Below are 13,922 nucleotides of genomic sequence, written 5' to 3' on the forward strand. Positions count from 1 at the left end.
TTCCCTTTAGACAGTGAAAATGCAGTAAGTAAATACAAATGTCTGGTGATACAAGCCTCTCCATCTAACTTCACCTCCCTTTACATAAGAGCGTTTTGGGTTTGCCTTAAATATAGTGTCAGTAATTCACTATAATAGAGCTCTTAATTCTTTGCTGCCTTCCCTCGTTGCTGTTGCTGAAGCGTATAACCATCAGCATCCTATCAAAATACACGCCAGACAGAGCAGTAGTAACTCCACCTCCAACATCCCTCCAAATCTGAGTACTTCCTACAGTTTAGTGGAAAACGTCTCTGGTCTGTTCTTACCTGGGTCCAGCCCAGGGCCAGCTTTCCAGCTGGCTTTGCTCTGGCTGAAGAAGCTTCTGCACTTCGGCTCTGCTATGAAGCTTATAATATACTCACATTTCACTCACATTTTACAAGGAGGAATAGAGCAAGGCGGAATGACTTTAAATTGAAAGAGAGTAGGTTTAGATTAGATACTAGGAAAAAATTCTTTACTGTGAGGGCTGTGAGACACTGGAAGAGGTTGCCCAGAGAAGCTGTGGATGCCCCATCCCTGGGCCAGGTTGGATGGGGCTCTGAATAACCCCATCTAAGTGGAAGGTGTCCCTACCCATGGCAGGGGGGGTGGAACTAGGGGGGCTTTAAGGTCCCTTCCAACCTATTCCATTCTGTTATTCTATGATTTCATCTCCTGAAAACAAATGAGCTAGGCACTGTCATCCAAGTTACATGTTGAAGATAGTGTTCCTGTACAACAAATACTATTTATCATCTATCACAGTTATTCCAACAGTCTTTCTTCTGGCCTTGAAAGACATGATGTTACCTTTATTGGTGAACAAACCTAGGTATGCCATGCTTCCACAATTTCAAGGAACACTTTGTCAGTTGTTTTGTTCTTAACATTTTTGGATCTGTCCCTCCACAAACACCTGTAGAGCTCTTTATACTGAGGCTTAAGGTTTGTTGCGAAGATCCATTGGGAACATTAGTCTGCCAAATGCAGTTCTGAGCAGTCATTAATATCTCACTGGTTCCTTGTATTTTGCCACCTGCATCATCTCTTATCATCCATCTTGCACTTGGATGGTACAGTGGGTTGACCCTAGTTGGATGCCAGGCACCCACCAAAGTCTATTGCTTCCCTCCATAGCTGGACAGGGGAGAGAGAATGCAACAAAGTGCTCATGAGTGAGATAAGGACAGAGAGAGATCCCTCACCAAATACTGTCACAGGCAAAACACACTCAAATTAGAGATATTTATTGAATTTATTACTAAGAAAATCAGAGCAGGATAATGAGAAGTAAAGTAAGACCTTAAAAACACCCTCCTCCACCCCTCCCTCCTTCCCAGCTCTACCTCCTTCCCCTGCAGTGGCAGGGAAATGGAGAATGGGGGTTACAGTCAGTTCATCACACATTGCTTCTGCCACTGCTCAGGGAGGGGAGTCTTTCCCCTGCTCCAGCATGGGCTCCCTCCTACAGGAGGCTTTTGCTGTTGAACCCTTCAGACATGCTCCTAGATTGAATGGATCACTAATTAATACAAAACTGTTATCTTAAAAATAATACACAGGGTACTTATTTATCATTTCTCCAGTGGGAAAAGTAGATTTAATCGTTTATAGCCTACAGTCACCAGAATCAATATTCTTACACTGTGATCCATGTTAGCTGAAGAAGTAAAAAGTTAATTCCTTTCACCACTCCTGCCTATGATGGTTTCCTTTTATTCTTATTAATTTGACAACTCTTTCTTGCTTAGTTAAGGCTAAAGTCTTGAACTTTAAAATAGAGAACTGATAAAATATTCTCTGGTCTGTTAGAAATCTACTAAGGTCCCACATAGCAGAATGGGCATCCCCCATCCACAGTTCTTACTTGTTTAGATAAGAAGAAGCCACTTATTTCTTTCTTGCACACTGTTTTAGTGTTTTGTTCACAGAATGCCAGAATGGGTAAGGTTGGAAGGGATCACAGTGTATCATCTGGTCCAACCTTCCTGCTCAATCAGGGCCATCCTAGAGCACATTGCACAGAATTGCACCAAGATGATTCTTGAAAATCTCTGGTGAGGGAGGCTCCACAACTTCTCTGGGCAATCTATTCCAATGCATGGTCAGCTTGACAGTAAAGAAGTTCTTCCTCATATTCAGGTGGAACTTCCTCTGCATCAGTTTCTGCCCGTTGCCTCTTGTCTTGTTGCTTGGCAGAGCCTGGCTCCATCTTCTTGACACCCACCCTTCAGATACTTATATACATCAATGAGGTTTGCTCTTACTCTTGTTTTCTCAAGACTGAACAGGCCCATCTCCCTCAGCCTTTTCTCATAAGAGAGATTCTCCAGTCCCTTAATCATCTTTGTTGCCCTCCACTGGACCTGCTCCAGGAGCAACATGTCTCTCTTGTGTTGAGGAGCCCACGATTTGGGATCCTCCATGCTACTACAGGAGTGTCTTGCAGGAATTCTTACCAGTGCTTTGTTGGGTCTGCTCTGGTACTCTCTGATAGTTCCCTGAATACCAACATGTGCATCTGTCCCTAGTAAGTAAAGGTCAAATTTAAGCCAACACATTTTTTTTTTCAATCAGTTTTAGTACTTTATGTTTTTCTTCCCTGATTGTAACACAGAAAGAATTTCTAGAGGATGACTGATTTAGTAGACTAAAATACACACATTAATTATTGTTTTACTACTTACTACCTAAGCCTTTAATTAACACTGAGGGGACATAACTGTGGATGCAGTGATGCCAGTAAATTGCAGGATTTATAGCCTTGGCAGTAAAGATGTTCCATCACAGGGCTCCACCCTGAGAAATAGCATGGTTGTAAAAACACCTTACTTTATTCACTGGTCCAGAGAGGCCACAGGAAAGGTTGCAATTGTAGTTATCTTGGGAACAATAATACATTATGTAACAAGTACAATTCATGATGTCAAGTGGGAAGAATTCATGAAGGTAACACAACTTAAAAAGTTTATTGCTATGATACATTTACTACCTATCTAGCAAATGACACAATGTTTAAAGCCAAATTTCTCTCTTCAGTGTCTGATTTTAGAGTAGGTCATTAATCTCAAATGACACCAGGTTAAGCAGTGCAGCTGTTACTCCTGAGAGAAGGGGTGCCATCCAGAGGGAACTTGACAGCCTTGAGGAGTGGACCTTTGCAACCTCAGGAAGTTCAACATGGGAAGGTGCAAGGTCCCACACCTGGGTCAGGGTAATCACCAGTATCAATATGTGATGGGGGATGAAGTGATTGGGAGCAGCCCTAAGGAGAAGGATTTGGAGGTACTGGTGGATGAAAAATTGGACATGACCTGGCAATGCATTCTCACAGCCCAGAAAGCCAATTGTATCCTGGGCTGCATCAAAAGAAGTGTGACCAGCATGCCTCACCCTGGGAGACAGTTCTCCCCCTTTACTCTGCTCTTGTGAGACCCCACTTGGAGTGGTAAGACACTAGAATAGGTTGCTCAGAGAAGTTGTGGATGCTCCATCCCTAGAAGTATTTGAGGGCAGGTTGGATAGGGGTGTAGTGGTGGCAGCCTGGTGTAGTGGAAGGTGTCCCTGTCCGTGGCAGGAAACCATTCTATTACTCTGAGATCTCTATAAAAAGTATTTACCTCTAGCAACTACTCTATGTTATACTAAACAGGATCATTACATAATAATGCAGGCAGTCAATTGAGGAACACTTCTAAGCAGGTACATCTTTTTAATCAACAGCAGCAGAGAGGTATTCTTCAGCATGACCTGCATTACCAAAATATTGATTTAAATAATTACAAACTCCAGCTATCACTCTTCCTAATCTCTTGCAGGTGTACTTCTTCATTAGGATCCTGCAACTAATTTATTTTTAATATATTAATACTAATTATATTTTTAATATAATTTATTATTTATTTTTTGAGAGTGAAAATCAAGCATGCCCTTGTAGTATTTTGGCAGAGGTAGAAAGTTCTGTGTGTTCAGTCTTATCTGAGACAGTGAGTCTAAAGTGAAAAAGATCTTAAACACAGTGAAAGCTGGATAAATCTCACATAAGTATGCTGAAGAACAAAGAAGAATCATATTCCACCATATCTGGCCACTCAGTTATGTGTTGGAATTCTAGAGGGAATCACAGATTTATAGAAGGAGCTCTGAAAAACACAGCTAGTCACAGACATGTAAGGGAGCCCTTCAGCTGCTTCCAGGGAGATGATTTCAGGCTCAAGGATTCCTCCATGTCCCAAAGAGCATCTGCAATTATGCTCAGTCCCACTAAGGGAGGAGAAGGAAGTTCAAGATCAGTGAAGGTGTTCCTAGCATTTTTCCTTGAATATGTATGTGAGAGTCAGCTGTGGTCTTGTCAAAATGAAAACTAGTGCAGAAGTGAAACTTTATCTTAAAAATAATACACGGGGTACTTATTTATCATTTCTCCAGTGGGAAAAGTAGATTTAATTGTTTATAGCCTACAGTCACCAGAATCAATCTCATTGCTCAAGAATTTAAAACTGGAACCACAATCAGGAAAGGGTTTTTACTTTTTCATATTTTTTCTTTTTTACTGCCCACAGATAACTATCAAGTATTTCTTTTCTTCCAAAATAAAATACTCCAAGAATGTTTTTAGCCAGCTGCTTGGGAATTATAAAAAAATTTGTCTCAGTTCATGTCAGGCAAATTGAAGTACTTACATATGAATCAAATTTTGTTCTCAAATACACACAAAAGTCACATTAGAACAGTGTAAATACACCAAAAGGTCAAATTTGGCAACTGAAATACTTTTGGAAAAGGAAAACTAGCTGACAAAGATAATAGAACAGAGGAAAAGAATTAATTTTAAATATCAAAATACTGACTAATATTCTAATTCCTTTTCTACTTATCAGAAAACAAAGACTAAAGCACAAGTAAAATATTCTTTCTGCTGATGGAAAGAATGACATCACCTTCTTTAGAAAAATACCTGAACTATTTCAAAGCTCTTCTACACTCTTATCATAAAAGTTTAAATTGCATGTATTGTTGGAAATGATCTGGGAAAAAAAAGAGCAATTTTAAAGGCTTGTTAAAAAGGATGATTGCAGCCCTTTATTCACTTGAGCCAAAAGGTAATTGAGAGAAAGTTGTTGATATACAGCAGGATGTGGGAAGAGATCCAGAAGGTACTTTGTTTTCTTGTGAGAGAAATGTTACATGCTGTTCCTGAACCATGGAAATTTACAGAATCCTTCCTTTCTTCCAAAGCTCTGACCTCCCTGTATATTCTCTGCATAAACTGCCTATCACTGTGAAAAATACTAAGTATTATTTGTTCCAAGCCATTATACCCGTGGCTCCCACCTACAGATATACACAGAAATACTGATTTGTGTTTCTTTGTTTAGGTCCTTATTCCTGTTTTAATTATAAATCTCAACCAAAGTCCCAGAGGAGATGTAAGACCCCACTCTTAACTAGCTGGATCCTGTTAAAAAACAGTGAAATCTAAACGTCCTTGTCTGCCAGGATGATGATGCTCTCTGGCTGTGTCAGAGCAACCTTCCAGTACCTAATGGGGTTCTACAAGAAAGATGGAGAGGGACTTCTTGCGGTGGCATGGAGTGACACAACAAGGGGGAGTGGTTTTAAACTGGAAAATGGTAGGTTTATATCGGATCCTAGGAAGAAATTCTCTACTGTGAGAGTGGTGAGGCACTGGCACGAGTTGCCCAGAGAAGTTGTGGATATCCCCTCCCTGGAAGTGTTCAAGGCCAGGTTGGATGGGGCCCTGAGCAACCTGGTCTAGTGAAAGCTGTCCCTGCACATGGCAGGGGTTTTGGAACAAGATGACATTTGAGGTCCCTTCCAACCCAAATCACCCTATGATTCTGTCAGTCAGTGAAGAAAGTGCTGGTGACATCAGAAAGTTTCTCTCTTCTGTTCACTTCTCAAATGTATAATAAGAGTCTACTTTTCCCTATTGTCCCTACAAGATATGTTTTGCTGATATTTCCAGTTCCTCAAAGCTGCAGAAAAATTGCTCTTTACCAGGCCCATGCAGACCTTGCCTGGAAAATGCCCAGATGCTTTTTTACAGAACCATGTGTAGGGACCAGTTCTCAGGAAGAGCTCTAGGAAGCCATAAGTCTGGGCAGGCAGATAATTTTTTATAGTTCTGGTATCAAAGTATTATCAAACTATGTATTATGTTCAATAGCAACCTCCCTCATATGTACTAACTTTTATACTTTCTAAGAACAGTAAGATTTTTTGATGGTTTATTACTCTGCCTAAAGGGTTTTTTACACTATTACTGGGCATGTGTGTGCCACCAGCATGACACTATTGACAAATTTCAGGTGCGGGCTCCAATCTGTGCAATAAAAGGGCTTCATGATGAAAGTATTGTTAACGTAAAAATTCCTGCCATCACCAAAACAACAATTTTTCTCCCAACTCATTTTCAGACCTCTAAGTGGAGCCATTTTAACTGGATCTCTTATTCCCAGAGTGCTTCTCTAAATACTTTGCTTCTGCAGGCAGGGCTCTAATCCATATCAGGGCTCTTCTAACTTGCACCAGACAGTGTGGCCTTCATAAACTAAAAAATAAAGGAAAATTATTCTTCCATTGATGATGGAGAGACTTATTTTTATGCCACTTTTAGAAGAACACTAATTAGTAGTAAAACTACTAATCAACGCTGCAAGAGAAATAATAGGAAAACACAGGGGAGAAAAAAAATCACACAGACTTTGGAGGCAGTAGAAACAGCCCCCTTTCAAAGAGAGTATAAACCAAACCAGTAGCAAGTTTCTCTGCTTCCTCAGAAGCAGAAAAATCTGTAGAGTATATTTATAGACTTAAAATAATAAACTAGTGAAATATTTTTAAAATAATCTTACAATGAAAAATATTATTTACTTCCTTCAGTTCTGGATAGCCTTATTAACAACACAGGAACTATAAAAATGCAGCTAATCAGATTATCAACATTAGCAAATAAGCACAGACCCATTATTTATCATGATACTTCAGACCAACTATTACCTAAGATATACTTAGTTGGAATAATTAGTCTAGCAGATAAAACCAGATAAAGTATCTAGTACTTAGACAACCATGGAAGCATCTCTGTATGCACCACCTATGGTATTTATCATCTTACTATAATAAATAAATAAATAAATAAATTTAAAAAGCCCATATGAACAGCAATGTTATCCATGACAGTCAAATCAGTTCTTCATTTCCAAGTATCAGTGGAAATATCTGTAGTCTCCCAATGTTAATAAATAAAAAAAAACAAGCAACAGAGACATCAGAATGTTTATGCAAAGAATCTACATTCCTAAAAAAAGTTCTTGATTCTGTAATAGCTGCCAGGATTAAAACTACCTGATACAGACTGAATCAGATGGAACATAAACCTAATTCATATTATTATTTTAAATAATTTTCATTTTTTTCTTATCACCAAGGAGATGACACTGATGTATCATTTCTGACTAAAGCTAGAATCATTCATGTGAACACAGGGAGATTGAGCTCACTCAGGAGCTAGTAAAATGCCTAATGACCAGTTACCAAAAAATCCTCCCACTTCCTATCTGACATTCGGAAGGTTCTTCAACACTTTCATCATTTTTTCTCCTTTTGGACTCATCACCTATCAAATATACCATGAAACACAAACATTCACACCAGCCTTCTTGGAAGACATTTTGACTGATATTCACAGGCTCATATGTTTTTGATTACCTCAACATGACTATGAATAATTGGTTAAAGATGGATCTTGAATTCCATCTCCTTACAGGAGCAAGAGAGGTTCTAAGACACAGCCACTATTTACAAGACAGCAGACTTACTATATGAGGAAGAAGGATGCTCAGAAGGGCAAAGACATTTGCCTAAACGAAAAATATTTGACAGATTAAATTCTGTCTTTCTTGTGCATACTGTCATTTTAAAATGGAATAGAATGGAGTTAATTTTGATGAAAGTCTATTTTGAAAAATTGATTACTTATAATCAAGATTTATATTTTAATATTTTCATTTAAACTATTCCACCATTTTGATTTCAGCAGAAGAAAGCAAACCTACACGATACCTTTATCAGAACAAAGTTATTCAGAAAATATAGGAGTGTATGAAATAAAAAATAATATTTCTTTTCTCTATCTGATGACTTTTTGGACACAGTTTCATCAGTCGTGTTATTGATTTATTATATAATTGGACAGTTCACAGGTGCACTAATTTATTTTTTCGTAACTACTACTTTGTAAAGACAAAGATACTGTTTGTAGATTCTTCCAGTTGCATTTTCAGATTTAAGGTAAATAAAAGAAGAGGTTTTTTTCTTAAAATAACAGTGAATTTTCTGCTAGGCACAAGTGTAGTTAATTCATGTGATTTAATTAACAATGTTGCTTTCTGTCATTAGTACAATATTTTAAAATTACAGTATAAACCTAAATGCTTAGAAATGTAGGTGAAATTGTCTTTTTCAGATCCAGGTTCTGAATGGTAAGATCAAAGATGGATTGAAGAGGTTTATCTGAATAGAGTAATTTTCACTTTGATTGTTTTTCAGAACACTGCAGTAGTAGAGATGATGACAGCTGGTAGGAAGTTGTCTGAATCAGTGATACTAGAATGCAAATACATGCCAATACTTTGCATAAAATCTACAAAGCACAGTTATTTATGCATATGCCTTTTGACATCTCAGCATGGATATTGACTTGAATTGACATACTCTCTTTTTGATTTTCTGGTATTATATTTAAATGGAAAGCCAAGAACAGAATATAAAATCAGGCACAGTAAAAAAGAGGGCAATGTGAACAAAGAGGTTCAGCTCACAACTGAAGTTAAATATTTAGTTCTAGCAAGCAAATATTTTCAAGGAACTTTGCTGCACCCAACTCCATAGTTGTTCAAAGGGATGACAGTCATTTTGGGGATAGTTATGAGTATACTCCAAAGAAAATTCAAAGACTGAAGAGTAATGTAATAAACATTTATAAGCTGTTTATCTTACCAGGTGGCAATGGCTGACTAATTTGGAGCACACCATTTTATTGGAAACATAGTTAGAGCTGACTAGTCTATATGTCATTTGAAATACAATTTATACAAATTGTAGATTTTGATGAAAGTTATGTGTTTTCAAAAGATTGCACAGGTTTTTAGTCAATCAGCTCGTTTAGTCAGAACTATGAATCAGACTTCAGTGCAATGCTTTGAAAAATCAATCACCTCAAAACTATCTCCAGACAGTGTAATGTGAACTGTTTTGAGAAAATCATGACTATGAAAGATATAATTCTAAATCATTATGGATGAGAAATGACAATTAGTAGTAATCAATGTTTCAAAAAAGGACCTGATTGCAAAGGAACCATTTAAACCAATTGCTTTTATGGTTGTACCTATAAGTGGGAAAAAAGATTATATTCCTAATGGCAGATTCTTTGTCTTGGTTAGAAAAGAAAATGCAATAATGAGACTTCAACTAATAAAACATTCATACTAGATTTAGCTGTGATTTACTGTCACAGTAGGATGGGCATAAGCCCATAAAGGGACAGAACAGCAACTATAATAGAAACCAGGGAAGTAGTATGGAGTTAAAATAAATATTCAGTCTAATTAGACTTTTACAACATTTCATTCCTCTTGCCTTTTTTTAAGAAAATTATGAGGCTGTGACTAGAATTCTTAGGACAGAAGCTAATGTAATGCTGTATGTGTCTTTCACAGCCAGCAATCACTGGCTACTGAGAAAGCATGTGTGACTTACTCACTGTACCATATGGTTAATAACCTCAACATCACAAATCGTTCTGGTCTTGGATGGAAGCATTATGAACACTGTGGGATAGAACATGAAGTGGGGAGAGAGAAATGGAGAAGTGTGCTACAGATTGTCTCAGTAAAAAACAGAAATGCAACTAGAGACTTAACAGAAGCTGATAGTACCCAACTACAAACAGGATGAGTAGAAGGAGATAAACCCCCACATCATCCCTTTTTAACCAGAGCAAACCCCTGTACTCACAATGCAGTGTTTCAGAAGACAGGCAATGAATGTTTCATGTGGCTGATTAGAGAAACGTATTGCAGTGTCGACAGCAACACAGCATGAGGTTGGGTTAAAACAAACTCTTCCTTCGTAACTGAATCAATGGCAACATGGCTCTCTGAAAATGATCAGATAACAAGTAACACGAGCAATGACAAAACTAAAGATGTTAATTCCTTTCACTCTCTGAAGACGCTGCAAAGCATGTGGGTATGGGTGCAGGTGTGCATGTACAGCCAGGTGGAAAAACCTGAACCTCCAAATTCACTGGCTAACAATGATGTTAACACTTCACCTACTATTTAACACTTCAGAGTAAAGAAAGTATAATGCAGCTAGACTTCTTTATCTTTGAAACTTAATTTGCTAATCCTAAAAATCTTAAAAGTTTCTCCTTTCTGTGTTCAAATCTCTGGTAATCTATTTAGCTATTCAGAGACTCTGATATATGAGAATAAATCATGCTCTCCTCACAGAAAGTGAGATACAGCCTGATGAGTGTTGGAGTGTTGTCTCCTAAACTACTTTCAAAGATATGAATTATGGAAAGGCATAAACATATGTAGGTAAAGCAGACTTAAAATGCAATCCTCACCATCACTTTCTATCTCTCTTCCATTTCCTGGACAGGCATCAAAACTCTGAATTTGTACCCAAGCCATGGAAGCCATTGGATTTCTAATCTCTTCTGACATTGTTCACAGCTCCATTTTTTTTTTTTCCAGATTTTTTTTGTTTTGTTTAGCACATACTTGGGTGCTGGACCCAACTGTGATCCAGCTGCCTAAAGCAAAGTGCCCAGTGCTAATTGAGAGGCCTCTGGATAGCCAAGATGCCTGTCTGGAACAGGCAGATTATGCCACAGGGTCTCAGAAAAGACCCACATGCTCTGCAGCAGCAGCTGGTGGCTGAGGTGGGTACCCTACAGCTACTCTACATCTAGAACCACACTAAATGCCTAGGTTTGAAGAGCAGAATATCATGCCTCATGGCTGACAACATTCCCTAGCAGGGAGACCTCAAGAGTTTTATCACCTAAATCCCAGCATTAGTGTTTTAGCCAAGGGAACTTCTAATTATACTGATTTTGTCCTCTACTAGAAGTGCAGTCAGATCAAAGTGTGTCATGCTAAGACTCCTTGCATATCCATTATATGAGGGTTGGGAGGCTCCCCTTTGTTTAGATGTGGACTGATTTTGCAGTTAAGACATCAGAACTGATTTCCCAGTTAAGACATCTCCATTATGTAGGTGGTCCAACACTCAAGGAAAAGCAGTAGGCACAACCAAATCAGGAGTGTTCTTGAAAAACATTGCAGCACCTGATTTGGTTTTCTTCCAAACAGAATCTGTTTCATGGCTACCACACCTGTCCTCAGAACTTACCTAACAGACAGTAAATGAAGTTTACCAAGGTATTTGCTTCAAAACCACATTATTGCTCTGAACCATATTGCTAAGGTTACACTGCTCATTCAAAGCTTAGATTTGGCCCAGGGCCACAAGACCAGATCATTTATAACGTTTTATCAGCTTCACTTTTTGGTGTAGTAGTTTCCATGGTTTAGAAAACATTATCTTTTTTTAAAAAAATGCACCTCTTCTGCTTTTACTGGCCTTTGTACGTTACCCAAGGCTTCAAATCATCATGGATACCTGGCAAAAAGGGGCTAGGATGACTCAGAGTTAGTGGCCACTATCTGATCTTCCAAAGTTTCATGAGTTTAAAGTTCCAGCTGCAGTTCAAGTATTCAAAAAGCCAAACAGGTTTCAAAGAAAGTGATGGCTATTATAATGACCTCAAGCTGATATCTCAGTAACTTCAAGAGACAGCAGCTAATGTAGAAATATTTTGGTGACCACCAAATTAAAATATCCTGGTTTTAAACAGCTTTGTAATGGTGAAGTTATTATCAGGCTCAAGTAAATCTTGTATTCACCCATCTGGAATTGAATCTACAGAGACACCTTCTACAACATCAGTATTTGGCTGAGTAGCTTACCTCATTATTTCCTCTTCCCCAATCTACCAATAATACAACACACAGTGCTTATTTGTCCACTGCTACAAGTGATCTATCATGCCTTAAATAAATAGTATAGAATGTCTGATTCCTTTCATACCTATTTTTTATTGAAAGATCTAATGGACAGCTAGTGAAATGGCAGTTCTGTGAAATCACACCCATGTTCATCATTATCATGGTCTCAAAGATGCTGCTGTTGTAAGGGGGCAAGTGCTAACACACTTGTAACTGCTTCTAACCCCATGCAGAAGACTCCTCTTTTTGTTTTAGGAGTCCAGAAGCACTAGGGGCAGGGTATGTTCAGTCAAACCTGCTTCTAGGGTATCTTTGAGTTATTATCATAACATTCCTTTTCACAAGTTGCAGCTGACTGTATGGGAATAACTTGGTCACTTCTGTACAGTCTATCCAAAGCACTAATTAGTGCTGCTGGGACTTTTTATAAATGACTCAATAAAGATTCAATCAATCCAGCTAAACCCAAAAAGGTATCATATTATTTTGTTAAGAACAGGTACATAGAATCCTCCATTGATCAGAAATCCACAGGTGGATGCATGTTCTATGGAAATCTCTGACTCATACAGGAGTATGATAAGCACAGAAGGGCTGTGTCTCTTTAATTTGGTGAACAAGCTACTTCATGCTGATGCAATAACTAAACCACACAAGCAGGCAAATTTCAAGTTTATTCCTACCAATAAATTTGGAAGGCATAATGCATTTTCCTCTTTAGTAAACAATCTTTTGTTTTCTTTGGAGACATCAATACTTGAAAACTGATAGTAGAAGCAGAAAACCAGCCTATAAATGAATCATCTTGTTTAGAGCAAGCTACTAGTGAATGATCAAATCCTGCATGAGATTTAGTAGTATGGAATAGCTCAGGAGTAGATGTTGTTCATTATTTTAGGGCAGCACACAGCACAAATGCACAAAATAACAAAAGCAATGCAGTCCCTAAGATGCAATCTCATTTGCTACTATTCATTGTGGGGGAAATGGTTGGCTTGGAATTTGGTTGACCTTTACAATGCCCATGGGAAGCTCTCTCAGACAGCTAGCTTCTTCCATTGTGCTTTAAAATCCAGTTAATTTCTGAGTGGGCAAAAGCTTTCGTCAAATCAAGGGCTGTTCAACAAATTATAAGATTTTTCTCTTCGATGCAAAATGATGCAACTTTAAGAATAGTCCCAAGGCTTGTTGGAAATGGTTCCAGTTACAAACACTTTATCACAGTACTCTAGGACAATCAACATGAATTGGTTTTAATAGTTACCCTTCTTTCCTCAGGCTGTAGTGCAGCTGACCTCCCATAGCTGGGCACTGGTCAGAATTGCAGAAGGGAATCTGCAATGAGAAGCCATGGAGATGCTTTGGAACCCATAATTGCTTTGATCAAGTGTAGAAAGTGTTGGGCCTGCTAACTTTGCAGTCTATAATCAACTTTTCTACCCTTTACTGTCATTATCACGTGTTAACCCCTATAATGCTCTGATTCCTGCTTAGAATAAACACACATTAGAAACACCAAACTGGTGAAAAACAAATGAATAGAAAAGAAAGAAGGTTTTCCTCAGATTTTATCAAAACTTTTTTATTAATATGTATGAAATATATATTAATCAACAAGTAGTAAATACTGTTTAAAGCGATTTCATGCCGCATCATACATAAAAAACCACCCTAATTTTCAGTTACTGATTTGTTTTCAGCCGGCTTCTGTATGGCCACTAGGATAAAAACTGGAATGTAAGGGATGTTTTTTCTGAAAATTCTGATGTGAAAAAAAATCATTCACAG

This window comes from Corvus brachyrhynchos, unplaced genomic scaffold (genome assembly GCF_000691975.1).
Source record: "Corvus brachyrhynchos isolate BGI_N302 unplaced genomic scaffold, ASM69197v1 scaffold239, whole genome shotgun sequence".
Lineage (NCBI taxonomy): Eukaryota > Metazoa > Chordata > Aves > Passeriformes > Corvidae > Corvus > Corvus brachyrhynchos.